A 27,054-nucleotide genomic window follows, 5' to 3' on the forward strand; every position below is an offset into this window, starting at 1 on the left:
TTCACACTTTAGGGGGCATATGTTACACAAAATTTTGTCACTGTCCCTGTACTCCCCATTCCTTGATCCTGGAGGACCTCTACAGTGAACCCTATATGCTTACACTTCATGAAGAAACCCCCATTGTGTCCCTCTCCATGTGCAGATCAATTCCCCTTTGCACCATTTCCCCTGAAACTTCTATTTTGCCTAGTTTACAAGACCGATGCTAATGTCCCTTGTTCCCCTCGCATCGATATGTAGGGATTAACACTATCCCTAGCGCAAACTAGAGCGACTGAGCTTTGTTCCAGTCACATCGGTCCTCTTATGGAAAGTTTTTTAAATAAAGAGTTGAAGCTTCCAGCTCTAGAAGCTTCATAATGGAAGTCTGGTAAATGGTTTGGCTGGATGGGATCGAGGATGTCAGTTTGGACTCCTTTCCCCTATAATGATGGAACTATCTCAAGAGATAAGACCTTCTCCCATGAGAAGAGGATCCATCTCCCATCCATTCATCCTATATAAACCTCCCTTTTTCCCAAGTACAGGTTAGGGTTAATGTAGTTGTGCTAGTGCTAATTAAGTTTGGAGTAAACAACAAGCTATTCATAGTTGTAGCTCTCTAGTTGTGTGAGGGAGAAGTGTGATTTGGTTTGGAGTGAAGCCTAAAGGGAAGAGCCTTAAAACTATTGTTGTTGAGGCCATCATGGAATGCTAGCGGAAGTGTGTGGGAACCTGGTCTTGTTAGAGGAGAACGACAACGTCAAGACAATGGTTGTAATTTCTTCTTGATTCAAAGTATATGTAACTATCGATTAATTTCCTACATGATTTGTCATCTTACATGTTCATGGCTTAATGTTTCTTGACTTGTTAAGTAGGTTGAATTACAATTTGTCTATTATCATGGTTGTTGTTTGTTGTTGTTTACTTGTTTCAGGTGCTTGAAGAAGGAAGTGAGAGATAGCTGGAGCAAGCAAGCAAGGACATCATCAAATGGGATAAGCATACTAAGAGTTAGTCCCTCTTAATTGCTTATAACCTAAGGAAATCTTCCATAGAATGTATCAGTTGTGGCTAGACCCATTATCGAGCTAGAGGAATTTGTTTGTGTCCACACTTATAATTTTACTTCACCACAATGGGTCTGCAAAGCTCCAGAAAAGGAGGTTGGATTTGATTTAGAGCGCACAAAAGAAACCTTCATGGAAGCGAAGAAAAGCTTCACTGAGGCTTCTACCTCAGGGAGTCAGGACAAGTAGTCTGAAGAAATGGACCCATCCATGCTTACTACCCTTTTGGAGACCTGTATAAAGCTGTTATGCAATAGAAAGGTTGTGAAAGGATTACAGGAGTTGATAAATAAATGTGATGGTAAAGAAAATTCTCCTGAGGGTCTATGTGTGGTCAGGAAAATTGGTATGCATAAGGCAAGAACAGGGCGAGAGATGAGGCTCTCCGCGCAAATAGGTGAATATGAAATGGAGCAAGTTATTCTGGATCTTGGATCAGATGTGAATGTTTTGCCTAAAAAAACATGGGAGAGAATGGGGAGACCTACACTGCAGTGGTCTCCGATTCAATTGAGGATGGAGAATAAGCAAAATATTATCCCCATGGGAAGATTGCATGGAGTGACAGTAGATATTGAAGGCACGAGCACGTTGGCTGATTTCAAAGTGATAGAGATTGTTGATGACAATAATCCCTACCCCATGCTCCTTGGGATTGACTGGGCTATTGACATGACGATGTCATTTGAGAGGAAATCACTCATCGTAGTAGTACCTTTGGACCCTGCAGAAGGACTGTGCTATACTGAACAGGTCCATTAGTATGAAAGTGATGATGATTTGTACCATATCTATCAAATAACAATGCGCAAACAAGATTGGGTGAATCCGACAACAGATGGATGCATTACATGGGACCACGAAAGCTCATGTACATCGGATTCAGATGAGGAGTTGGAACATTGGCAAAATAGGTTGCATGAAGTCTCTATGTTGTGTTGTAACATGATGACTAAACCGTTGCACTGTGTATCATCCGAGGTAAGGAGTTTGCCTTATTATGATGGCCTAATTGACGTAGATAAATTTTTGGATGCATTTGAAAGGGAAGTGCCTAAGAAGCATCGCTTCCTAGCACTGGATTTGGCGCTGCGCGCTACGCCCACAAGATGGTGGGGTACACATAAAGACAATTTTGATGGATGTCGTGAATACAAAAGCATGATGAGGATGTGGTTTGGTCGCCAAAAAGTGCGATTGACAGAGAAATATGATGGGAGGAGTGATTCGCGTGATCACTTAGCAAAATGGATTGATGCTTATGGAGCAAAGCCGCAACCGGAGTGGGTGCATTTGTTCTATCACACTTTGGATGTAATACCAATGAATTGGTACTTGGAAACAGAACTCTGCCATGAAACTGATGAGTGTGACATTTTGAGACTGGTATTCGTGATGACATTTAGCTTTGAGGATGGATTCGAGTGCATCAATGAAGCATTGCAGGGGTTCAAGGCAGCGATCTTCAGAATACCGCAGGATCCCTTGGATTTGATTCAACCAAATTGGACCACCCAGCTGCGCCATGTGCTGGAGTGCTACAATGTGACTACTGAAGAAGAAGAGGAGGATCCAAGGAACATTAATATCCCAGAGGCAGAAGGTCACCATGAAGTTGAGGGGTCGCAGATATAGAATCCAAATATCACTGTGCCACTGAAAAATAAACAAGTGAACATTGGGACTGAGGTGGAGCCGAATTTTGCAAAGATAGGGGACTATTGGGATGATGCCACAGTCAATAAGGTCGTTGCGTTGCTCTGCGAATATCAGGATTTGTTCCCTACAAAATTTTTAAACTTAAAAGGCATCATAGGTGATTTGGGAGTGATGAAAATAACGTTGAAACTAGACGTGAAGCCTATTAAGAAGAGGCCATATTGCCTTAATCCTAAGTATAAGGAAAATTTATGTCTGGAGTTGGAAAATATGTTGGCAATGGGTATTATTGAACCAGTGGATGAATCCGATTCGGTGAGTCCAATGGTAGTTCAGGAAAAGAAGCAGAAGGATGAAATAAGAATTTGCGTAGATCTATGGAAGTTGAACGATGCTTGCGTTCATGATCCTTTTCCAACTCCATTCACAAATGAGGTATTATATAATGTTGCGGACAAGAAGCATATTCGTTCACTGATGTGTTCTCTAGATACCATCAGATAAAGATCGCGCTAGAAGACAGGAGTAAGACTACCTTCGCGACTGAGTGGGGATGCTTTCAGTATACGGTTATGCCTTTTCGACTTAAGAATTCACCGACAATCTTCTCGCGTGTAGTCATTGCGGCATTCAAAAAGTTCATTCACGAGTTTTTGGAGGTATATTTTGATGATTGGACAATGTTTGGATTGGTAAAACGCCATGTAGCTATTTTGCGCTTGATGATGGATAGATGTCGGAGTATCAGATCGCGCTAAAATTGAAGAAGTGTTTATTTTACATCCCTTTCGGTATCTTGCTGGGTCATGTAGTGTGCAGGAAAGGATTAATGGTGGACCCTGCTAAGATCATGGTCATAATTAATTTGGAGGCACCATGGAGTGTTAAACAGTTGCGCGCAATGCTAGGTCATACTGGATATTATCGAAAGTTCATTAAGAGTTATGCTCAGATTACCGCGCTGATGGAAAAACTGTTGAAGAAGGATGCTACATTCTATTGGAATGAAGAATGTCAGTGGAGCCTGGATGTGTTAAAGGAGAAAATGGTCATCGTGCCGATCCTAGTCTTCCGAGATTGGAAGAAGGAATTTCATGTGCATGTGGATGCATCATGCATTGTGCTGGGAGTAGTGCTAACACTGGCCAGTGAAGGAGAATTGGATCGCCCGATAGCGTTTGCAAGTAGGAAGTCGTCGAAGGCTGAAAATAATTACTCGATGATGGAGCGTGAAGGGTTGGCTATGGTGTACGTGCTCCAGAAGTTCAGGAATTACTTGATAGGCAGACACTTTAAGATGTATACAAACCATTCTGCATTAAAGTACCTAGTCAACAAGCCCGTGTTGGGGGGGAAAATATGTTGATGGTTGTGGTTGTTTCAAGAGTATGATTTCAAAGTAATTATGAAACCAGAGAGATTAAATGCAGGGCCTGATCATCTGTCGTGCATTGAAATAGGAGAGGAGCCTACTAATTTGGAGGAAGGACTATCTGACACGCAACTCTTTATGGTGGGCGTAGCAGACAATCATTTTGCAGACATTATCCACTTCCTGACTACAGGGACGGCTCCAGAAGGATACACGAGTCAACATAAGAAGGAATTGGTGGTGCGTGTGACAGATTTTTCTGTTATTGCAACTCACTTGTATAAGATGGGATCAGACAAGATACTACGACGCTATGTGCATGACTTTGAACGAAGCAATATCATAGCTGAAGCTCATGGAGGGGCTGCGAAAGGCCATTATGCAGGACAAGAAACAACGTGAAAGATTTTACGTGCTAGGTTGTGGTGGCAAACATTGCATAAGGATTCCAAGCATATTGTAGGGCATGCGATGCATGTCAAGAGAATATGCAGGCCATCGCAGAGGGATGAGTTTCCTTTGAATCTACAAGTATCATTGCAACCATTCGAGAAATGGGCAATTGATTTTGTAGGACCAATTCAACCTCCAGGAAAGAAGACGGGTGCGCGGTACATCATCATCGTGACCAAGTATTTGACTAGATGGGCGGAGGTGCGATCTATGAAGGATTGTACAGGGGAAACATCTGCGAAGTTCTTATTTGAATATGTCTTGACCAAGTTTGTTTGCCCAAAGATTTTAATGAGCGATCGCGGTACGCATTTCCTTAATGAAACGATCAGCACTTTGACCGAAGAATTCCAAGTTTATCATTAGAAGAGTACGTTGTATCATCCTCAGGCCAATGGGAAAATTGAAGCGTTTAATAAGATATTGGAGAATGCGCTGACAAAGGTTTGCAATGCGCAAAGGAATGATTGGAACGTGCACATACCAGTTGTGTAATGGGCCTATAGAACTACTTGTAAGAAGCTTACGGGTCAGACATCATTTAGGTTGGTCTATGGAATAGAGGCTATGATGCCTATGGAGTATATCGTGCCTAGTCTACACATAGTGCCGTTCACAGTAATGGCAAACCACAGAGCCTTAGAAGAGCAGCTCGCGCAGCTGACAAAGCTCTAGGAAGATAGATTTGTGGCTGGATTCCATCAGCAGGTGCAGAAGCAATGCGAAAAGGCATGGCATGATCGGCACATCAAACTGCACACCTTCAAGGCAAACGATTTACTTTTATGATATGACAAAATGTTTGATAAATTTCCAGGAAAATTTCAGATCCATTGGCTAGGGCCATATGTGATCAAGGAGATTACCGATGGTGGAGCAGTTCTTCTTCTGAAATTGAACGAAGATCCATTTCCAGGAAAGGTAAATGGCAGCCGATTGAAGCCATACACCGGGGATCCAACACGATGACTACATGATGGTAGCATAGTCTTAGTGCTCCAGGAATATACAAGGAGGCGCGGGACTATAAACTACACTGCCTGGATTGTAAAGCTGCGCGATGACGGGTCTGTAAGAAATAGGAGGGGTTCGTGGTACCAGAAGAAGCGCGAAGGAAGCTACGCCATAAGGGTGGAGACCACGCAACGTAACCAGAAAGTGATCGTTACCATCACTGTTCATGATTTGATTGCCAGAAGACAGTTAGGGGTGGAGACCACGCAACGTAACCAGAAAGTGATCGTTACCATCACTATTCATGATTTGAATGCCAGAAGACAGTTAGGAGGAGCAGGCGGATGATATTTAAGGAATTTAAGGTTGAAATCAAGAGTGAAATCCTTGGAAATCTGCCGCCAATCTCACATTTATGGATGGATTTTGGGGGGAACGGTCGAATTTGAATTCGAATTCGCCTATAAATTACAGGTGGTTGTCCAGTGAGAAACACTTTGCATTTTGAGAACTTCTTAGTTGTGTTGTCTATTACGCATGAACCATGAATTCTTTGAGGATTTTCTCGCAAGCCCTGTGTTTGCTAAGTATTTCGAGTCAGACAGAAACCTTATCTGCAACATCATGGTAGGACTAGGTCCCACAGAAACTATAAGTGCTGCAGAGATTGTTGCCTTTGAGGGAGCTGCCCCTGAGGTTGTGATTATGGAGGTTCCAGCAACAGTGCCTACGACATTGAGGTCGCCTAAGCCGAAGCCTACGCCGATGAGAGAGGTCCCCGGCCGAAGAAGGATAAGCATAAGACACCAATTCCAATGCATGAGTCACCAAGGAAACATGCAGCTACCCAAGTGCAATGAAAAGAAAAGCTGAGTGCAGAAGAGAATGGGAAGGTGGTAGATCTAGAAGCGGAGGAAGGCGCGAAAGACATAGATATCGAAGGAGTAGACCCTATTTCAAAGCTGTCGGAGTATATCCCTCCATGAAAGGGCAAGGTGAAGGTCCCGAAGGACCCGGATGCCGGACAATTCTCCCTCAACACTCCCCTGTTGCCGGAGAATATTACCTTTGAAGGTCCACACTTGGTGCGGGTCCTACATTTGAAGCTTGAAGACTGGGATTTGGGGGACCACGAGCAGTTCCCCCACCTTTCTACCAACACCTTCATGTAGAGGGCTTTCTATAAAGAATCTGTTGTCACCACGTTGGAGTGGGTGGAATGGATTTTCAAAGTCAATAAGTCAGGGCTACTGAACTTGTTATGGTTGTCGCACTATCATTGGTCAAACGTCAACATAATTGTCGTTAAGAAGTTGCTGTGCCAGGTCCATGACGGGTGCTTATGGTTAAATGTGTTGATTCCTGTCATAGATATGTTGATCCACATGATCACATTATTACCTAATCTAGGTGGATATTGGTGGCCACGCGCCAAGTCCACTTGGACCCCCACCATGGTTTCTTTCAGTTTTTCAGTTTCCTAAATGGTAGCACAGTTTACTATTTTAGCAGTTTTACAGGTCCTGAACTTTCGGAGTTATTTTGAGGCCCTAAACGATGTTCTTTGGGAAAACTGGGGGCAACATGGGTCCATAGAACGATGTTTCCCTTCCCAAAGTTGTAGTTCTTGGATAGATATTTCTAACGAGATATTGTATGTGTCAAACGGAGATTGTATGCCAAAGTTATGACCCGGGAAGTTGATGTACCAATTTACCCAACGGGGGCCACAGTTTGGCGTTTCATCTTCTAGGGTTAGGTTTTTGGATGTTTGGGGTTTTCCATTGCTTCTCAACAATAAATAGGCCTTCGAGCCTCATTGTAAGATAGTTCAGAGGCATGTAGCCACCACATCTCTTCTCAGAGATAAGCTACCATTGCCCTAGCTGTTTATTTCCATTTTCTGTTTGTAAGCATATCTCAGTATTTTAAATTAATGAAATGAAGTATTATTTCTGTTGCATCTTTGTGTTTATGGTTATCTCTGTAATATGTTGCGTTCATGTTTAAATCTAGATCAGTGGTATTAGATCGGTCTGCTTTTTCTTTGTTTTTCTTTGCATGTCCCCAACGAGGTTGGGATATAAGGAGTTAGGGCTTGAACTGGTCGAACCTTTGCAAGACCAGCCTCGCAAAACCCGACAGCCTACCATGGCGGATGAAAAGAAAGATGAGGGAGCAGGAGATCCTATCAAATATTGCTTGAAGAAGACCTCGAGCGACAAAGGAACGCGGTGATGGACAACTTTGCCCAGATCCTGCAGCGGCTACCTAGGGGTGACGCATTAACTTCCACAACTACTTTGGAAACGTCACACCGTTTAAGGTACAAGTGAATTTTGAAATCTCCATATTCGAGGGTCAAATAGACGTAGCTCCTATCAATAAATGGTTAAATCTGCTAGAGGGTTATTTTTCTGTTCATCAAGTCAGGAAAAGATTATTTTCACTCTTCTCAAAGCAGCCCCCCACAGCAAGGACTAGTGGGAAACCTATTGCGAGCAGAAGGATGAAAATATCGGCTCACTGTTTTCAGCCGCACCCACCTGGAATTCATTTCGGGATGCCATTAAGGAGCAGTACTACCCTGTCGGAAGCTATGAGGATCAATACATAAAGTGGACCACGCTGCAACAGGGAAGGGACCAAGACGTGCCAGAGTTTACCAATATTTTCCATACCCTCTGCACAAAGTTGGGTATCAAGGATTTAGAGCAGCATTTGATACTCAAATACTGTGGCTGCCTACACAAGTATATCTATGAAGAAATATAATTCCTGAACATCTCCTCACTTGGCACGGCATATTGATATGCCGTCAAGGTCGAGCAAAAGTTTAAATAGAAGAAGCGCGACTTTAGATCTGCGAATCCGAAGCAAGGGAAAGGTGCCCCAAAACCGCAGAAAAAGGACAAAACCAAGGCATGGTGGCCCAAGACAACCCACCAAAGCTGCAAGCAAAGAACACCGCCACGAAGCCAAAAAGGGACACGGGAAAATGGTGTGAGTTCCATAAGAGCTCTACTCACAACACAAGCAAGTGTCGGGCCAAGCAGTCACTAGTGCTTGAGCTAAAGGTTTCAGAATCAGATGCATGTTCCTACTTTGAGTCAGAACCCAACAAGGGGAATGAAAAAGGGAAGCAGATTATTGATGCAGATCCCAAAGCCACCGTTGCCACCACAAAGATCCAGAAAGAGGAACCCAAAGATCCAAAGGAGGAGGAGCATCTCTTCCACTCCCAGAAGTGAGTAAAGGGATCCCCGCTGCAGTTCATTGTCGACAGTGGGAGCCAAAAAAAAACCTCATTTCGGTAGAGGTCGTGAAGTGGCCGGGATTACAGACCACAGCACATCCACAACCGTACACCATCGAGTGGCTTCACCAAGGACGGGATCTTCGCGTGAACCAGCAGTGTCGCCTTCCATACAACATCAAACCTTTCACGGATGAGGTATTGTGTGACATTGCTCCCCTTGAAGTTTCTGAGGTATTATTAGGCCAACCATACTTGTGGAAGCGACATGCTATGTATGAGTCAAGGCCCTGTGCTGTTATTATTACTTTGGGAAATAAGTTTTACAGGATATCGGAGGTAGCACCACCTACCGTCATCTCTTTAGTTATTGCAAAACAATGCAGTAAGCTCATTTCCAAAACCGGGAAATTTGTTTTCCTGATGATACGCCCTTAAGAAAAGAAGAAGATAGTGGCCATGACCTCCAGACAGGGCCCCTCCATATGACAACTCCAGATGGACAAGGTCGTGGAGGAGTACAAGGACATATTCACCTCCCCCGTAGGGGTTCCTCTGCACTGTCAGGTCAAGCACTACATTGATCTAACCCCAAGTGCGTCGCTGCCCAATGTACCAATCTATCGGTGCTCCGTTTTGGAGAATGATGAAATCAAGAGGTAGATTCAGGAGCTGCTACAGAAAGGTCACATCCGTCCGAGTTCATCGCCCTGTGCGAGCCCGATCGTGTTGGTACAAAAGAAAGATGGGACTTGGAGACTCTGTATTGACTATCGGGTGCTGAACAAGATCACTATCCATAATAGGCACTTGATCCCATGGATTGATGACCTCCTTCACCAACTGAAGGGGGAAAAATATTTCAGCAAGATTGATTTGAAGTCAGGATATGACTAGGTACCAATCCAACCCTCCGATGTGTGGAAGACCGCCTTCAAAGCCAAGGAGGGCCTTTTCAAATGGTTGGTTATGCCTTTCGGATTGACGAATGCTCCTGCAAGCTTCATGAGGCTAATGGATGACATCTTGCGGCCATTCACCAACTCATTTGTAGTGGTATACTTGGATGACATCCTAATCTTCAGCCAAAGTTTGGAAGAGCACCTCCACCACATCCAACACATTCTCCAAACACTACGGCAACACAGGTTATGTGCCAATTTGGAGAAATGCACTTTTGGCATGACCCAGGTTCAGTATCTGGGATACATTATTGATGAACAGGGGGTGCATGTGGATCTAGCCAAGATCCAAGTCATTCGGGATTGGCCCTCTCTAACCACTCTAACAAAGCTCTGCAACTTTCTAGGTCTTGCCAACTTCTACCGCAGGTTTGTGTTGGGATCTTCTCATATCAATTGGCCCTTGACTCAAGTCACCAAAGGAGGAGTGAAAGCAAAATTCTTTTGGTTTGAATCTCAAGAGAAGGCATTCACAGAGTTGAAATATCACCTCTGTTCGGCACCAGTGCTCGCATTTCCAGACTTGCAACAATGATTTGAGGTCGAGACAGATGCCTCTGACTATGCTATTGGGGCAGTCCTTACTCAACACGGGCATCCAGTGGCATATCACAGTGAGACACTTTCAAACACAGTCCAGAAGTATCCCACTTATGACAAAGAAATGTATTCCATTGTGTAGGCCTGCCGACAATGGAAACATTACATTTTGGGGAAGGAAATAGTCATCCACACAGACCATCGACCCCTCCAATTCATATAGACCCAAGGGAAATTGCAGAATTATCACCATCAGAAGTGGTCCACATATTTGCAACATTTCCATTTGAATATCAAGTATAAGAGGGGAAATACCAATAATGTTGCAGATTGCCTCAGTCAACCACCGATCATGTCATTAACCACCGTGCTCAACTCTTGTGGGCACGAGACTGCTGACTGGCCAGTTCTCTACAAAAGCAACGCAGAATTCGGCCAAACATACCAGACACTCTTGGAGGGTCGACATGTTCCAAATTTTCACCTCTAGTATGCCTTGTTATGTCACCTAGGTCACCTTTGTGTTCCTTTAAGCGAGCATTCCAAGATGATTTGGGAAGCACACTACAGTCGAGCTGCTGGGCATTTCGAGGTCGAGAAAATGGTGGCAGTATTGTAGAAGTATTTCTATTGACCGGATCTTCGACAGGATGTCGGGAAGTACATCAGATCATGCACTGCCTGCACCATTGCCAAACCGACAGCCAAGCAAGCCCTCTATACCCCGCTACCTGCCCGTAGTAGACCTTGGGAATCCATCTCCATGGATTACACATCAGGCCTTCCCTCCACTAAGCATGGAAACGATTTTGTTTTTGTGGTCGTTGACAAGTTCTCGAAGATGGCCATTCTGGCAGCCTACAAGAAGAATATCATGGCAAAAGCCACCACTAAACTCTTCTTTGAACGAGTGTGGGTACACTTTGGGATCCCACAGTCTATCATCGTAGATAGGGACAGCAGGTCCCTCAGTACATTTTGGTCCAGTCTATGGTCAATGCTGGACACCAAACCCACTAAGTCCACATCCTTCCATCCTCAAATTGATGGCTAGACAGAGGTTGTCAATAGGATGATTGTACACATTCTGTGCATGTACAACTCAAAGCATCCAAGAACATGGGACAAGAGCCTCCCCTATGTTCAGCACAGCTATAGCCGGGCTTTCCACAGCTCAACTGGCCACAACCCTTTTCAACTAGGCTTGGGATTCCAGCCACTATGTCCCATTGATGTGGCCATGCCATTTGCAGCTACTCACGCAAGTTTGGCTCATGTCAAGTCTAAAACAGATAAGGCAAACAGCTTCATTGAGCACATCCAACATATTTTCCAGCAAGTCCATGACATTCTGGAGAAATCAAATGCCAAGTATAAGCAGCGACATAATCAACATCGGGTGCCACACAAGTTTCAGGTGGGCGACAAACTCTGATTGCATTTGCAAAAGGAACCCCTTACCGGAGCCTATCGGAAACTCAAACCACTCCGATATGGTCCTTACACCATTACCAAGGCTGTGGGAGACAATTCATTTGAGCTCAGCATTCCCCCATTGCTTGGTCTACACCCAGTGTTCAATGTGGACCGCCTTTGGCCATACTTTCCACCATTACTAGACACCTCCCACATTGCAAGATAGCTCACACCCATAGAGTTAAATCCAGATTGCAGGGAACAAGCTGCAACTGATCGGATCATGGACACACAGATCAAGCATACTCGCCAACAAAACATCCAATTGTATCGAGTTGTCAAAGCAGGCCAACTCCTTCACTAGGGCAAGTGGCTCTCTAGGGACCAAGTTCAACAGAAGTTTCCTCATCTCATGGAGGAAATCAACGCAATGGGGACCATTGCTTCTTAAGGGGGGAGGAATGATCCAGGTGGATATTGGTGGCTACCCGCCAAGTCCACTTGGACCCCCACCATGGTTTCCTTCAGTTTTTCAGTTTCCTAAATTGTAGCAAGTTTACTATTTTTAGCAGTATTTCGGGTCCTGAACTTCCAGTGTCATTTTAAGGCCCTAAACAACGTTTTTTGGGAAATCTGGGGGCAACATGGGGCCATGGACTGATGTTGCCCTTCTCAAAGTTGTAGTTCTCAGATAGATATTTCTAACGAGATCTTGTACGTGTCAAATGGAGATCGTATGCCAAAGTTACGACCCCAGGAAGTTGATGTACCAATTTACCCAAACGGGGCCCACAGTTTGGCGTTTCATCTTCTAGGGTTAGGTTTTTGGATGTTTAGGGTTTTCCATTGCTTCTCAACAATAAATAGGCCTTCGAGTCTCATTGTAAGACAGTTCAGAGGCATGTAGCCACCACATCTCTTCTCAGAGATAAGCTACCATCGCCCTAGCTGTTTATTTCCATTTTCTGTTTGTAAGCATATCTCAGTGTTTTACATTAATGAAATGAAGTATTATTTCTGCTGCATCTTTGTGTTTATGGTTATCCCTGTAATTTGTTGCGTTCCTATTTAAATCTGGATCAGTGGTATTAGAGTGGTCTTTTTTTTCTTTGTTTTTCTTTGCATGTCCCCAACAAGGTCGGGATATAAGGAGTTAGGGCTTGAACTGGTCGAACCTTTGCAAGAACAGCCTCGCAAAACTCGATGGCCTCCCATGATGGATGAAAAGAAAGATAAGGGGGTAGGAGATCCTATCAAAATATTGCTCGAAGAAGCCCTCGAGCGACAAAGGAACGCGAGGATGGACAACTTTGCCCAGATCCTTCGACGGCTACCCAGGGGCGACGCATCGGCTTCCCACAGCTACTCTGGAAACGCCACACCATTTAAGGTACAAGTTAATTTTGAAATCTCTATATTCGAGGGTCAAATAAACGCAGCTGCTGTCGATAAATGGTTAAATATGCTAGAGGGTTATTTTTATGTTCATGATTTTTCCAGTCGGGAAAAGATTATTTTCGCTCTTCTCAAAGCAGCCCCCCACGTCAAGGACTAGTGTGAAACCTACTGCGAGCAGAAGGATGAAAATACCGGCTCAATATTTTCAGCCGCACCCACCTGGAATTCATTCCGGAATGCGATTAAGGAGTAGTACTACCCTATCGGAAGCTATGAGGATCAATACATAAAGTGGACCACGCTGCGGCAGGGAGGGGACCAAGATGTGCCAAAGTTTGCCAATATTTTCCATACCCTTCACACAAAGTTGGGTATCAAGGATTCAGAATAGCATTTGATACTCAAATACCCCGGCTGCCTGCACAAGTACATCCAGGAAGAAATAGAATTCCTGAACATCTCCTCACTTAGCACGACATACCAATATGCCATCAAGGTTGAGCAAAAGTTTAAACAGAAGAAGTGCGACTTTAGATCTGCAAATCCGAAGCAAGGGAAAGGTGCCCCCGAATCGCAAAACAAAGGAAAAAACCAAGGTCGGGTGGCCCAACACAACCCGCCAAAGCTTCAAGAAAAGAACAGTGCCGCGAAGCTGAAAAAGAACACGGGGAAATGGTGTGAGTTCCATAAGAGCTCTACTCACAACACAAGTGAGTGTCAGGCCAAGCAGTCACTAGTGGCTGAGCTAAAGGTTTCAGAATTAGATGCATGTTCCGACTTTGAGTCAGAACCCAACAAGGGGAATGAAAAAGGGAAGCAGATTATCCATGCAGAGCCCAATGCCACTGTTGCCACCACGAAGATCCAGAAAGAGGAACCCAAAGATCCAGAGGAGGAGGAGCGTCTCTTCCACTCCCAGATGTGGGTAAAGGGATCCTCGCCATAGTTCATTGTCGACAGCAGGAGCCAAAAGAACCTCATTTCGGCAGAGGTCGTGAAGCGGCTGGGCTTACCGACCATAACACATCCATAACCGTGCACCATCGGGTGGCTTCACCAAGGACGGGATCTTCGCGTGAGCCAGCAGTGTCACCTTCCATACAACATCAAGCCCTTTGCGGATGAGGTATTGTGTGACATTGCTCTCCTTGAAGTTTGTGATGTATTATTAGGCCAACCATACTTGTGGAAGTGACATGCTATGTATGAGTCAAGGTCCCGTACTGTTATTATTACTTTGGGAAATAATTTGTACAGGATATTGGAAGTAGCACTGCCTACCGCCATCTCTTTGGTTACTGCAAAACAATGTAGTAAGCTCATTTCCAAAAATGGGAAATTTGTTTTCCTGATGATATGCCCTCAAGAAAAGAAGAAGACGATGGCCACGACCTCCAGACAGGGCCCCTCCGCACAACAACTCCAGATGGATAAGGTCGTGGAGGAGTACAAGGACATATTCACCTCCCCCGCAGGGGTTCCTCTGCACTGTTAGGTCAAGCACTCCATCGATCTGACCCCGGGTGCGCTGCTACCCAATGGACCAATCTATCGGCACTCCGTTTTGGAGAACCATGAAATCAAGAGGCAGATTCAGGAGCTGCTACGGAAAGGTCGCATCCGTCCGAGTTCATCGCCCTGTGGGAGCTCAATCGTGTTGGTACAGAAGAAGGATGGGACTTGGAGACTCTGTATTGACTATCGGGTGCTAAATAAGATTATTGTCCGTAATAGGTACCCGATCCCACGGATTGATGACCTCCCTGACCAACTGAAGGGGGAAAAATATTTCATCAAGATCGATTTGAAGTCAGGATATCACCAGGTACCAATCGAACCCTCCAATGTGTGGAAGACTGCCTACAAAGCCAAGGAGGGCCTTTTCGAATGGTTGGTTATGCCTTTCGAATTGGCGAATGCTCCTGCAACCTTCATGAGGCTAATGGCTGACATCTTGTAGACATTCACCAATTCATTTGTAGTGGTATACTTGGATGACATCCTAATCTTCAGCCAAAGTTGGGAAGAGCACCTCCACCACATCCGACAGGTTCTCCAAACAGTACGGCAACACAAGTTATGTGCCAATTTGGAGAAATGCACTTTTGACATGACCCAGGTTCAGTATATGGGATACATTATTGATGAATATGGGGTGCATGTGGATCTAGCCAAGATCCAAGTCATTCGGGATTGGCCCTCTCCAACCACTCTAATAGAGCTACGCAGCTTTCTAGGTCTTGTCAACTTTTACCGCAGGTTTGTGTTGGGATTTTCTCATATCACTTGGCCCTTAAGTCAAGTCACCAAAGGAGGAGTGATAACAAAATTCTTTTGGTCTGAATCTCAACAGAAGGCATTCATAGAGTTGAAAGATTGCCTCTGCTCGGCTGTTATATACCTAGGGGGATAATATGGGGTAACAAGGGAGGTACCCAAAGTAATAATGTAATAATGGGATGGGCCATAGTAATAAATAAGGTGGTTAACCCATATCATGTAAGGGACCACAAGTAGTTAATAATAATGTAATGGGTCCATGGTATTAGTTTGATGGTATGAGGGAACCATGGTAATGATCCATGGTATTGTATGTATGAGGCCTATGTAGAGGCTAGAGACTCCACATGGAGAGATAGTCAAGGATTATTGTATGAACAGGCATATGGCTTGTGGAGTGTTCTCCTTCCTTAAGGAGTGAATGTATGGTGTTGCCCTACCTTAAGGGTTTGATCAATAACAAATCATTTCATATTATTTCTTGGTTTATTTGCATTATCTTATATTTTTATATCAGATCTATAGTATTTCCAGGTTATATCTATAACAAGTGGTATCAGAGCTATAACAAGTGGTATCGGAGCACTTTCTTGGGCACAAAAGTGGAGAATTTTTTTTAAATTTTTTGCAGGATTTCGGGGGCGGCTAGTTTGCAGATCAGATATGTATGTTTTGGTGCAAGATCTACAAAATTTAATTTCATATCTGTATTCTTTGTGAAAAAATAGCCGATTTCAAAAAAAAATCGGTTGAATCGGAGTCCGGATGAAGGAGATATCGCTGATCTAAAAATCAGTGGGGTTGCAGACAATTTTTTAGGGCAGCGAGTTTGCGGCGCAGATTTGGACGTCCTGGTGCATGATATGAAAAATATAATTGTAGATCTGGATTCTTTATGAAAAAATACCCAAATTCAAAAAAAAAATCGGTCGAATCGGAGTCCGGATGAGGGAGATATCGCTGATTTAAAATCAGCTCTTTTTTGCAGAAATTTTGGTGACGGCGGGAGAGTTGCAGCACAGATATGAAATTCTAGTGTCTGGATCAAGATTTCTATCACATGGGAAGATGCAGAATGATTGTTCCATTTCTGGAAATAGGTTATAATAGGGATTCTGAGCAATATTGATGGAATTGTGACCATTTCAAATTTTCGCCAATTTTTTGTGATGGCGCGCCTAGATCTGAATTTGAGGGACTTGTATCCATTTGATGGCTCTCATCCAGCCAAATGGCTAGCACAAATGGAGAAATGTTTTAGATTGAATTACATCATGGATGATGAGACTCAGCTGAGTGTGGGAACAATGTACTTGGACATTGAAAGATTGCAATGGTGGCAAGGGCATCAACGTTGCTATCGAAGGCCCTTGACTTGGGACAAATTCACAAAAGCTCTTATGGACCACTTTGACCGTAAAGCTAATCTTGTTGATAAGCTCACGCAGACAGACACACAACCTAGCAAAGATTTTATTTTTACAGAAAAGAAGGAAACCAAAGAACCTAAAGGGTTATTTTCTGCTGGTATATCCTTATTGCAGGTTCATGGATTGATTTAGAAGGAGAAAATCATTGTGTCTATAAATCCAAGTTGCAAGAAAAATCTCATAAATGTCAACTTGGCAAAAAAATTGCAAATTCCAGCAAAACACATTGAAAACACACAAGTGGATGATGAGGATGTTCAAGTGTACAAGGATTTGAAGATTTCTATGGATAAATATGTGTTGCATGGCGATTTTTATGCTTCAAATATGGATAACATGGATGTTGTTTTGGGATATCCTTGGATGGAATCAGTGGGTACTATCAATATTAATGTACAGAAGAAATTCCTGAAGCTCTGGTATAAAAAGAAGAAAATTACATTACAGGATATTTCCATTAATAAACAGGTAGAGTCCAAGGAGGCTGAAGTAGAAGATGTTCCAGGGACTGACATATCAGATGATAAGCCTTTGATGATCGAAAATCAAACACAAACAGAGGCTGAAGCAGAAAAGGTTACAGGTACATCAGATGAGGGCTCAGTGGTTGAAGTCATATTGGAAAAGAAGACACCACAACAACAGGGTGAATTAAAGAAAAAACCATCGTGGGTTAAAACTTCAACATATCATCACCCACATCACCCTACAAGACAACCATCAAGATGGAAACCAATTAGTCACATGGACAACAAGCCCCAGAGGATAGATACAGAGGAGCGAAGATCCACCTACTACATATCAACACAGAAGAGCTACCACGGTCAACTTCCATCTCAAGCGAGCGAGGCACCAGCGAGACTGAGGGTTCACCTTTCTCTTGGATGGCTAGATGCACGTGCATGGTACTAGTGGACTACTCTTTTGATTAGATCTTATTATTTGTGTTCTTCCCATGTTTCGAGGATGAAACATGCTAAGGGGGGTGGAATGTTATATACCTAAGGAGGATAATATGGGGTACCAAGGGAGGTACCCAAGGTATTAATGTAATAATGGGATGGGCCATAGTAATAAATAAGGTGGTTAACCCATATCATGTAAGGGACCACAAGTAGTTAGTAATAATGTAATGGGCCCATGGTATTAGTTGATGGTATGAGGGAACCATGGTAATGACCCATGGTATTGTATGTATGAGGCCTATATAGAGGATAGACACTCCACATGGAGAGTATGAAGAGAGTGAAGGATTATTGTATGAACAGGCATATGGCTTGTGGAGTGTTCTCCTTCCTTAAGGAGTGAATGTATGGTGTTACCCTACCTTAAGGGTTTGATAATAAAGAAGCATTTTTATCTATTTCGATCTTATTATTATTGGGTATATTTTTTATTTCTCATATATTCTGGGTTAGATCTATAACAAAAGATTTTCTCAATCTTGATAATTACTTGTGATGTTACTTATTATTACGATTCTTTATATCTTCTTTCTTTAGTTCATCGAGCAATTACACAAAAGAAGCAGCATACTAAAACAATGGACACAAGATGTAGGCACATGCCACAGAAAAACCCCCTCGAGGGGAAAATCAATTCAAAGTAATTCTTCCTTTCAATAGTATTATTTGAGACTCGTCACCCTAGACCATGACCAGACCTTCCCTCCACACCAAGTCAGCCTCCAAGATATTGACCTCTTCCCAACAACTAGCAGCAACCAACAGCTTCCAGCAACATTCCAACTTGGAAGACTTCGTTCTATCAATCCATAGCATGAAACAAAGTGAGACCACCACCAAAATTTTGATTTTTCTCTTCTCCTTAGACTCTCCCAAACTCACATTCACTTCAGATTCCTGGCAATAGGATTTCCCAGCTATCCACTTCGCACGTCTAGCCAGTTACATGATTTTCGTACTTCTACCCAGTAGATGAGAAGATGAGAAGTGATTCTCCAAATGAATTCGTAGTCCTTCCTTTTATAGGCTTCTTATGTGGTAGAATGGGTCCTTAGGTTGACATGGTGTGGAGATTCCATAATTGATATTTGACTCGATACTAAACCTTTTTACATTATTCAAAAGCCTAAGAAGGGTCTCTTTAAATGTACAATAATTCTATAGACCTAGAATAAATCCTAGAAGTCTTTAATGGGGACTTTCATCTAAAACATGGTGACCCAAGCATGAAACCCATCCTTTAATAAGTCACAACAACAATAATAATAAATATTTTCTTTATTCTTTTGACAAGTACATTACACAATGACTCAAGTACATTATTGAAGACCGAACATAGTTACTTTTTCCAACAAAGGATCATATTACAAGCAGTCTACTCATAATTAAAACCAATGGATATATACTCAAAACATAATCACAATTAAAATTACTGAATGCATTCTCAAAATAAGTAAAGTAAATTAGTTAGGGAGTCTCAAAATAATTACAAAGGTAACATAATTACAACATAAGCAAAGTGGAGTAGTTAGACAATTTTTTTTGTTTTTGAATTGTTGTGTAAGCTCTATGGTAAAATGGTAAGGATGGTCACTATTCACTTCAATATTCAATATGTTCAAATTTTATCCATACAAGTTAACATGTTTATGAAGAATATAACCTTTGTGGAGGAGGAACTATACTCGCTAATTATAACTCGAGCTATTCTCCTTTGAAAGTTACACAATTTAATTTTTACTATTTAAAATTTATCATTTTGTTATAATTAATTATTTCACTTCATTAAAATGAAGTTGAAAAAAGAGCCTTTGATATCCTTAACATATTTAAGGAAAATATACCTCTTATTTTTAAATTATAATGCTTTCACTTTCTTATTAGAAATGTGAGCCCATGTTTCACTATTAAATATATAAATGGTTTGTAGTTAGTCTATACTTCTTCTCATATAATATTTTTTAAGTATTTTGAAGATTGTGATTTACTATGTAATTTTCATTATCAATGGCTTCCACCCAATATGAGTTTTGGTTTATATATGGCTTACATTTAGTCTATACTTCTTCTACTATAATATTTTTGAAAATATTTGTAGGATTGTGATTTACTATGTAATTTGCATGATCAATGACTTCCACCCAATATGAGTCTTTTTAATAATAGACCATTCATTTAAAGTTTTATTCTTTGTCTCAATGATGTCTTTTTCTTGTGATGTATATGGAACAATATGATGCATTTGAATGCCCTATGCAATGTACTAAGTCATGATTTTTTTGTTAAGTTATTCATCTCTATTATCTATTCTTAAGATTTATAATTGATAGCTAAATTGTTTTTCCACAAAAGCCCTGTAAACGATAAATTTGTTATTATCTTATTCACCTCCATTATCTATTCTTAACCTTTGCAATTAATATGCAACTTATTGCAAAAGATAAGTCAAAAACTCCACTACTAAATTTTAAGACCCTAAATAATCAACAATGAAAATTAAAAGTATTTGCAACTTATTAAATGTTAAGACCCTAAATAATCAACCATGAAAATTAAAATTATTTGCACCTAGAGAAATAAGGAGAGAGTAGACGACACAAACCATTGTAAACCAATTGCAAAGAGGTCCAGAGATGACCAGAGACACATTTCTCAAAATTCTTTCAATAATCTCTATTATGAACACAATTTACACAAACACATTCTTCTTCGTTAATCATAACACACTATTCTTAATTCATCGTAATTCTTATTTTGTTTTATTAATGTTTAGAAATATTAATTCTCTTTTCTACCCTTAATGAAAAAATGTTGACCACCTTTCTATCTTATTTTGATTTTCTTTTATTTTTTAATAATTTGTAGGGCAGTAAACATATATAGATATATATAATTTACAAATTAAATCAAAATATTAGTTAAATATTTAATTACATTTCGAAAAGCTACCTTTCACATTTTAAAAAAATATAATATGTTATCTATTTCATCATAAAGTATAACAATTTGATATTAAGATCAACCAGTTTGATATCAAATATGTTGAAAGTAAGTACAATAAACATAAATTTTGTAAATGATTCTATGACAAAAAAAAATAAAGTTGATATATAAAAGTAACCGTGATGAGTAGTATCATACAAAAAGTATTTGACGAGAATTTCAAAGAAATTATTTGATTATGAAATGGAAAAATATTATGGGGAATTTTATTTTATAAAGAGTGTTTTTTAATAATTATATTTGGGAAAAAAATTTACAATATTTTGGCATTTTATATTAAATCATTAAATAAGGTATAATTAGTTTAAAATAAGTAATTATAAATTGATATTAAATATATTGAAATTAAAAATAATAAATTTGATTTTTATATATTACTTATGGAAAAAAAATTTGCTTTATTTTAATAAATATTGTTAGCAATATGAATTTAATTATTTGCTAATGGAATATAAATAGTTGATTTGTTTAGAGTTTAGTTTTGAGGAGGTTTTGTTGTTGAATTTCATGGAGATTTAAAAGGGTGGGAGATAATTGTGAGTGTCAATGATAAATATATCTAAATTTGACAAAATCTTACACATCTAAATGACAATATCATTCAACATATCAACTAACACCATTCTTTAAAAAAAAATAACAGAAAATGATAATGACTAATTATATCTCACATTGCATTTCCAAGATTAAACGCGTGTAATATGCAGCATTGTTGCTTAGTACCTGTCTCTTATGTAAAAAGTAATTAATACTTATTTTAGATTAATTTAAATGGTTATAGAGTTAAAAGCCTCCAAAACCATCTACATATAAAGTATGCTACATGGTAATGGTAAACCACAATTTAAGGAAGCCTTGCATTTATAATTTTTCTTATAGTTAAATTGTTATACATTAATTGTACAAAAATTAGTTACAAGGTAATCATAAACCCTAGTTTAAAGTATCTACATATAAAGTATGCTATATAGTAATCATAAACCCCAATTTAAGGTAGCCTTGGGGATTTTAATTTTTATTATGTTTAAATTGTTATATATTAATTGTAATTCATATGTTACATGGTAATCATAGACCCTAGTTTAAGCCTTAAGGTAGACTTGAAATTTATAACATTCTTAATTAATATTGAATAACATAAGAATATGAAGTTTTTTATTCATTAACTAAGAGTTAGATTAATTTAAATTGTTATCGAGTTCAAGATCTCCAAAACGATATAAAAATGGAAGTATATTCACATTATCCTTGTATATATTATGAAAAGTTTAGGTTGAATAATGTGAGGTTTGGACTAGCTAAAGTACTATAAGGGTGAGTCAAGTATGCACTTTGCAAGAATTTCATTTGTACAACTTCCAAGCTAGAGTTAGACTTATGTGGTTGAGACAAGTATGTATTTTTTAAAGATTTCATTGGTATAATTTCAAATTAAGTATGAAGATAATGTGAAACATATAATTTTTTTAGCTATTTAATTATGTATGTAAGTGATTACAGTTTTATTCAATTTGAATTGTTAAATATTTTTAAGCCATTTGATAAGAGTGAAAACTTAGTCCAATTTCATTAACAAAAAACATTATTATTAAATACTAAATAATAAATATATTTTAAGTAATTAAAATAGATTTACAAATATATATGTGATTTAAATACCCATTAATTAACATTTATCTAATAATCTATTTGTTAACAAATGTCTCTCCCTCTCAAGTAAGTAATTTTGATAAGGCCCACAAATATCAGAATTTTGATGATATAGCTTTGTCATTTTGCAAGTTCTAACACTTTAAATGGATTTCCGCATTTTTATTCTAAAACAACTTTTAAGGGTAATTTCAATAATCAAAATTTATAACAATCCATAAAAAAAATCCTACTAAGTTTATAAATAAAGCCAAAAGAAAATTAGTATTCTTTTAAAAACATCTTCCACTTGCTCTTCAAATCATTAAGTGGTGATGGGACGGGGCTAAAAAAATGCGATAGAAAAATCGTTCATTACTATTTATAAGATAAAGTCTTAGAAAATGAAAACTCCAAAAATGTTACATGTTTCTTAAAACCATACTCGAAAGATATGTATTTCACAAATAAAAATTGATACATTATCTGTCAAAATCTTCGCTATAACTTTGCATGGATGAGAAGTATTGCTTTCATATACTTTTTATAAATTTATAAAAATCTATTATTATATAAATGTTAACACATACATAAATTTATAACAAAAAATATTAATGTGTATCATATAACTTATGAATTTATTATTAAACCTGTGAAAAAACATGACAAAAAAAATTATTTTAAAGTATGTAATTAGTTTTATGTTACATTCCATGTTAAACAAAATATATATATATATAACACTTTAGAATTATGAAATATTTATATAGTTATAAAATCTTGAAATATTATGTTTTTTTACTTTTAAATTTATAACACTTGAGCATTAAAGAAAAAGAAAAAATAAACCAAAAAAATTACAAAAGCAATATACAAATAATCAAATCAAGCACTTGATAAAAGCTTTTAATATTTATTATAAAATTATAGATAATTATGACATTTAAGTATTATTATATATTATTGATTTGAGGCTTCTCCGATCTATATTCTTTGTGGTGTTATCTTCCGGAGTCATCGCAATCATATTTGTTGTAATTGACGTTTCGAGCCAACCTTCGTGGTTCATCATCAGGATTAGATCCATAAAACATAAAAGAAGAAATAATAAAAAATTCTCAAAACATTACAAACTTTTAAAATAAAAACTTTTTGATACAATTCATGAGACTCGATATATGCGTATCCTTAGAAAAAATTTTGTAAGAAATATTGATAAATAGAAAAAAGTATAATCTTTATTACTAAGAGACATGAGCATCCATTTCAAGTGGACTAAAAACTCATTTCGCTTGTGCATGACAAAGCATGAGGCAATTAATAAAATAACATGTGCATTCATTCAATAAAAAATTATAATTAATGTTTTGGACCGGTGTTATATTATGATTTTTTTCAATTTTATTATTTTTAAATTCAAGATTTATAATTATTATTTTCGACAATTGTTTTTTTTTTTTTTTTTCAGAGGAAAAAAACATGATATTATATTCATGAATATGATGAGCGAATACATATACCATATGAGGCTGGCCATCAAGACAGGCCAATAGGACAAAAGCAGATGAGAAAAAACGATACATATAAGCCATAAGAAGATGACCGGCAGGCAGGCCAAAAACATCATATGAAGATGACCGAGAGGCGCATATCGACATGAGACCATACATAAATAAACAACATATGCTGGCCGACAGACAGATCAAAGAAGACGATAGCAGAGGCCGAACCATTATAATCCCTGAAAGAAGCATAGATCAACCTACAACCATAACATTAAACATAGAGAAGCAAACCAGAAGAGAATGGACATAGAGCAAAAAAGCGATTGAACAACCAGCAGGATCAGGATGGATCAATCGTAGCAGATATATGGATCAGAGTGGAGGAGAGAGGAGCCCTGTAATCCTGGAAGATGCAAGCGTTCCGCCATTTCCACAAGGTCCAGCACGTGTAAATGAATAAGGATCTCCATGCGGGCCGCTGATCCGACCACCATCTGAAAGCATCCGGAACAGAAGAGAAAATCTGTAGAGGAAAACCATATGAGGAGGAGAGTTCAGACCAAATTTGGGACGAAGCCGGGCATTGAAAAAACATGTGGAAGTTTGTCTCGAGCGCTTGACAACACATGCAACATCTTCCGGGGCCCGTCCAGCCTTTTCTTTGGAGAACCTCCCATGTCAGGTTCCTATTATAGAAAACCAGCCAGGAGAATAAAACAGCCTTGAGCTGAACTGTAGATTTCCATAATTTGATAGGAAAAAGGGGACCAGGCAGCGACGGGAGAGATGAGGAGACAGATGCATATATATCTTTAACGCGCGCGGACTGGTTGGCGATCCCCATCGACCAGACTACTTCATCTTTAAGACCAGCTTGGGAAATACCTTTCCTTTCGAAACAGAGAATGGCAGCAGACCATGAGGGCCGCAAAGGAAGGGGTAATCCGAGATCTTCGCCATCCTTCCAGATCGGCGAAGAAGAAGACCAGGAGCGGATCACTTTGTCCCAGGTAAAAAACCCCTTCGAGTGGAGAAAAGCAATGAGCTCAGGGGAGAGCGAGGATTCTAGTCCATGAACAGTGGGGTCGATACCAAGCAGGATGCCAGAACCAGAATGAAAGGACCATTTTAAAAAGGACATAAAGAGCGGCTGAGTCTTTCTAAGGCTGCACCATATGGCGGACCCTCTTTTTGATCCAAGGGACTGTCTCCTGAACCAATATGCAATCGGCCTGTCTTTCAAATACTTTTGCTTGATGATTGTACTCCATATGCCATTGCCGAAGATGCCTCTGTGCAAAGTCTTACAAAGGAGGGCCATACCGAATGACTTCATATGAAGTAAACCCCAACCACCGTCCCGCTTCGGTCTCGTGATGGATGCCATTTTAACCAGATGAATCTTTGATAGGTGGGATCTTCCACCCCAAAGAAAATTAGCAGACAGGGACACAATTTTTCTGATGATGGAGGCCGGGAGGAAGTATAGATGAGCCCAGTAGACAAACAGATGAGATAGAACTGTTTGTACGAGGATGAGCCTGCCTCCTAGTGAAAGGAACCGCATTTCCCAGCTAGAGATCCTGTTATAGAATCGGTCCACGAGCCATAACCAGTCCTGTTGCCGGTTCCCTTTAGGTTTTAGGCGGAACCCCTCAATTTTATTATTTTAAAATTATTTTTTTTACTGATAAAAATAATTTAAGCTTGTAGGAATTTACAGGGTAAGTTCTTTAGATTTTTAAAATATAACATTATTATTCACTTCCCAACATTCACGTAGTTCGTCAGCATCTTCAACAACTTTTCTTCATAAAGCCATAACTTCTTCATCCGGAAGCCATTTTCAGAGCCGTTTTTTTAATTGGCTTAATTTTTCGAGATCTTTCCATTGGAACCCTTAGTTTCAACATATTCAGCTTCAGTTTATTTTAAAATGAAAATTCCATGCCTAGTTATTGACAGCACCAACTATTTCCAATGGTTATCCTACATTGTGGATTTACTTAAAAGTAAAGGTCTTTATAGAATAGCCTCAGGCCAAGAATCTAAACCTAAAGATGAAGATAAGGTAGCCAAATGGGAAAATAAGAAAGATCAAGCACGTGGTTGATAGGGATGTCTATTTCTCCAGACCTTAAATTCCATATCACAAAACTTGATACCCCTGATGAAGCAATGAAACAACTCAATAAAGTTTTTGGAATAAAAAATGAAATTAAAGCCCATCAACTCAAAAATGAGTTGCTTACATTGGACCCCAATAATTTTACTTCCATTGAAGATTTTTTGTCCAAGTTCAAGACCCTTAGACTTCTCTTGGAAGGTGTTCAGGTTAAGAAAGAATATGGTAGCCTTATCTATTCCATTCTTTCTAAGTTAGAACCAGCCTACTCTGTGTTTGTTTCCACCTTCCGTTCTACTAGAGAAGCCTTTATTTCTCAAGGACAAGCCTACAAGTCCCCCTCTTTTGATGCCTTTTATGATTCTTTAATAAGAGAACAAGAAAAACTCTTACATCTTGGTCTTCTTAATACTGGAAACTCTTCTGAGAAAACCTTAGCAACCCAGCAACAACCAAATTCAAAGAATCCTAAGAAGAAGCATCCTAAAAAGAATGGTCCTACACCAAACAAGGGTGCTAAGCAATTTCAGTCTCAAAATGAAAAATCAATTCAACAAAATGATAAGGAAAATAAAAACAAAGGGAAGAAGACTGATAGACATTGCAACTTTTATAATCATGATGGCCACTTAGAATCCAAATGCTTTAAGAAGATGGAAGCCTTGGAAGCAGCAATGAAGAAGCATAACATCCTTTTGGAGCACTCTTCAACTTCAATTTCATCTTCAAGAATAACACTTTCTGCATGTGGTTGTCAAGCATCTCGGTCTAGTTATGCACTAAATGTATCTTCTTCTTCTCATTCTCATGAGTGGCCCATTGATTCTGGAGCTTCTTATCACATGGACAAAAACAAAGGCACGTTTTCTTCTTGAAATGATTGTAACACAAAAAATATATATGTTGGTGATGATAGATCTCTTAGTGTTGTAGGGATTGAAACTATTCATCTAGACAATGGTCAATTTAATGATGTATTATGTGTTCCTACCTTATCATGCAACCTTCTATCTGTATATCAGATAAATCATTCAGGTGAAGGTAAAATTGTT

This window comes from Pinus tabuliformis, chromosome J, assembly GCF_031772625.1.
Source record: "Pinus tabuliformis cultivar Carrire ecotype Pingquan chromosome J, CPIR1, whole genome shotgun sequence".
In the NCBI taxonomy this organism is placed as follows: Eukaryota; Viridiplantae; Streptophyta; class Pinopsida; order Pinales; family Pinaceae; genus Pinus; species Pinus tabuliformis.